This window comes from Pristiophorus japonicus, chromosome 4 (assembly GCF_044704955.1).
Source record: "Pristiophorus japonicus isolate sPriJap1 chromosome 4, sPriJap1.hap1, whole genome shotgun sequence".
NCBI classification, from domain to species: Eukaryota; Metazoa; Chordata; class Chondrichthyes; family Pristiophoridae; genus Pristiophorus; species Pristiophorus japonicus.
Window position 1 is genome coordinate 201,267,346 of NC_091980.1, and position 3,231 is coordinate 201,270,576.

Below are 3,231 nucleotides of genomic sequence, written 5' to 3' on the forward strand. Positions count from 1 at the left end.
AGCCCCCCTGCTTCCTTCTCCAGTCGGACCAGAATCGACGGAACGAGTCCTGGAACCGCACGTCCTCCAGCAGCCGGTTGTTAAAGTGCCAGTACGCGGACCCCGTCCTCGCGCGGAGCGAAGCGAGCTCCGCCCACACCAGGTGGTGGTCCGAACACGGCACCGGCCGCATGGAGGCCGCCGGGACGCAGGAAACGTACGCCCGAGACACGTAAAGGCGGTCGACTCTAGACCATCCAACTCCAGGCCTCACCCAAGTAAAGGCGCTGGAGTCGGGGTGGAGATTTCGCCAGACGTCCACCAAGTCGAAGGACCCGACCAGGTCCCTCAACTTCTCCATCGCCGTCATGCACTGCGGGGCACCGGAGCGGTCCCTCGCCTCGAGGGTGCAGTTAAAATCCCCCCCGAGGACAATGCAGTCGCCGACGTCGACGGAGCCAAGAAGAGCGGACACCTCTTCAAAGAAGCGCGTTTGCTGCGGGCCGGGATGAGGGGCGTACACGTTCACGAGATGGAGCGGCACGTCCCCCAGGCGAACCGTTACGTGCAGCAAGCGGCCTGGCACGGGCTCCTCGACCCCCAAGATCTCCGGCTGAAAATGCGGGCCCAGCAAGATGGCCACCCCACTAGAAATGGCGGTGAGGTGGCTCATGCGGACCTCTCCTTGCCATTCCAGGAGCCACGTGGCTTCGTCTCCCGGAACGGTGTGGGTTTCTTGCAGGAAGCACACCGCATATTTCCCCTCCCGCAGGAGCGAAAAATTGTCAAATCTACGGCGTGCCCCTCTGCCGCCGTTGATGTTGAGGCTGGCTATGGTTATCTTCATGACAAAAGCATAGTGCAACCTCTACCTTAACCTATTGTGGGGGAGGGAGCGGAGTCTTTTGTTGAACTCCGCTCCCTCCGCAGCCCAGCGAGGAGTCCCTCGAGCTCGCGCAGCTCAAGGTGCTGCTCCTTTGTCAAGGGCCCGCCCGCGGCCAAGGTTTTAACGGCGGCGCGGACGGACCCCTTGATCAGCTCCGGCTCGGACCATTTTTCCAGGGCCAGTCGGGCTTGGTCGCGGCGACCCCGGCTCTGGGCCAAAAAGTCCCGGAGTTCCTTTGCAGGAACGAGGAGGGCCTCAGCGGCGGCCGCGAGCAGATCCACCGCCTCCCTGGCGGTGGTCTCTAGGTCTTCACCCGCGTCCCCCACCGAGTCCCCGTCCTCCTCCGGGAGGTGGCCGCCAGCAGCCGGCCCATCGACCGCACAAGGTACGGCAAATGAACCGGCCGCTCCAACCGGCCCTGGCACTGCCCCGATCCCACCCCCAGGATCGTCGGCAGAGGAGTCCCCACTGGGCTCTTTTAAAAATGGTGCCGGGTCGGGAAATGACAGCGGAAGGGGTTCCCCCTCCGCCCCAGGAACCGGAGAACAAGGAGAGACCCGGCCATAGGAAATCCCCAGGCCCTCCAAGTGCTCCAGCTCCAAAGTAAGGGGCGAGGGTGGGTGTTCCTCCCCCTCCCCGCTGCCACCCCCCGGCCCAGCATCTACAGTATCATTAAAATCAATTGTTTCATTCTCTGCCGGGTCGAGCAAATCCCGGGGGAAGTTGTGTATTGGCTGGGCGGGCTCAGGTTCGGCCTTTTCGGCCCCGCCCGCCTCGGTCCCCGGGACGCTCGACCCGACGGCTACGCATTCCTCCGCGGTCCCCACGCCCCCCACGACAGGCAGATCTTCCACTCCATCCCCGGGAGGCAGAGGCTGGGCAGCCTCAACTGTCTCACCCTCCCCGGGGAAAGACTCCTCGCGCCTGCAGCGCAATTTGGGGGCGCTGGTGGGGGACGCGGGACACGCGGCGGGCACCGCCTCCTCCGCGGAGGGATGTTGTTCCCCCTCCGCCTCATTGGGGCGGTGCCTCTTTTTGTTCCTGGGGGCGCGCGGAGTCAGGGAGACCTCCATGTCTGCCGAGGCCTCCCGCTCCGCCCCCCCCTTTTCCTTTTCTTGCCCGCGCCTGGGCCCCTCTGTGGTGGTATTCAAGGGCCCGGGCACGGGCTCGGGGCACCCCGCGCTCGCCGGTGACTGGGTTGGGCTGAGCGCGGTGGTCAGGCTTTCCGGCGCACCGAGGGGACCCGCCTCTAGATGTTTCTCCTTCTTCCGCGCCTTCTTTCCGCTCGGACGCTCTCCCTCCCCCCCGCCGGAGGCCCTGAAAACAAAGGCCTCCGACGATGCCCGCGCACCCATGGCTCCCGGCACGCGGACGCAACTAGGGGGAGGGGTGGCGGCAGCGCCAGCCTTGGCCGCCTTCGGTGGTTTGGCGGCCTTGGAGGCGGGGCAGTTCTTACGAACATGCCCCACCTCCCTGCAGGCATGGCACCGCACGCCGTCCGACGTCCAGAAGACGCGGTAGGCAGTCCCCTCGTGCACCACATTAAAGTGCCCTTCTGTCACGTCCTCCCGCGCCAGCCGGACAAAGAGCTGGCGGCGGAAGGAGAACACGTGGCGCAGGCTGTTCTCCCTGAGGCCGAGCGGTATGGGGTTGATCCCTGACCTTACCTCCCCCAGTTGTTGTAGGTGAGGGAGGAGGAGCTCAGCGGGAACAAAGGGCGGGACGTTCGACACGATGACCCTCTGCGCGGTGGCCTCGAGAGGATCCACCGGCAGGAACGTCCCGCCCACCGTGAGCCCCTTTTCGAGGGCCAGGGACACCGCCCGCTCCGACCCCAGGAAGAAAACAGCCTTCCCAGACATCTTGGAGGCTGCGACAATGGCCGAGGGGCCGACTACCCCAGCCATCGCCCGCACGCACTCCTCAATGCTCATTGTGGGGTGAGTGTAGCTCTTGACCCCGTGTTTTCTAGTAATTAATCTAAATGGTGGCAGGGCAGCGGGTGGCGCAGGAGGTGCTGTGGAAGCGGTTGCCACCTGCGCATACGTCCTTGCTGGCCCTGCCACCGGCGTGGATGGGGTCGCCATCACGGGGTCCCTTTAAGGGCTACACCCACCCCAAAGTCACAGGCCTTAATGGTCTTAATTGGCCTCTTGTATAATGACTGAGCAGAGGAGCCCTTAACGAGGCACCTCTCCCCTCGTTGACAATTGGGGAGAGGCCTTGCTCCCTCTGCTCAGTTGTCTTAATTGTTTTTTTTTGTAAAATTGGAAGGAAGAGGCCTCAGAGAGAGAGGGGAGAAACAGAGTAGCAGAGAAAGAGAGAGGGGGGTGGGAAGGGGGGGGGGGGACTGCGAGGGCAGGTCT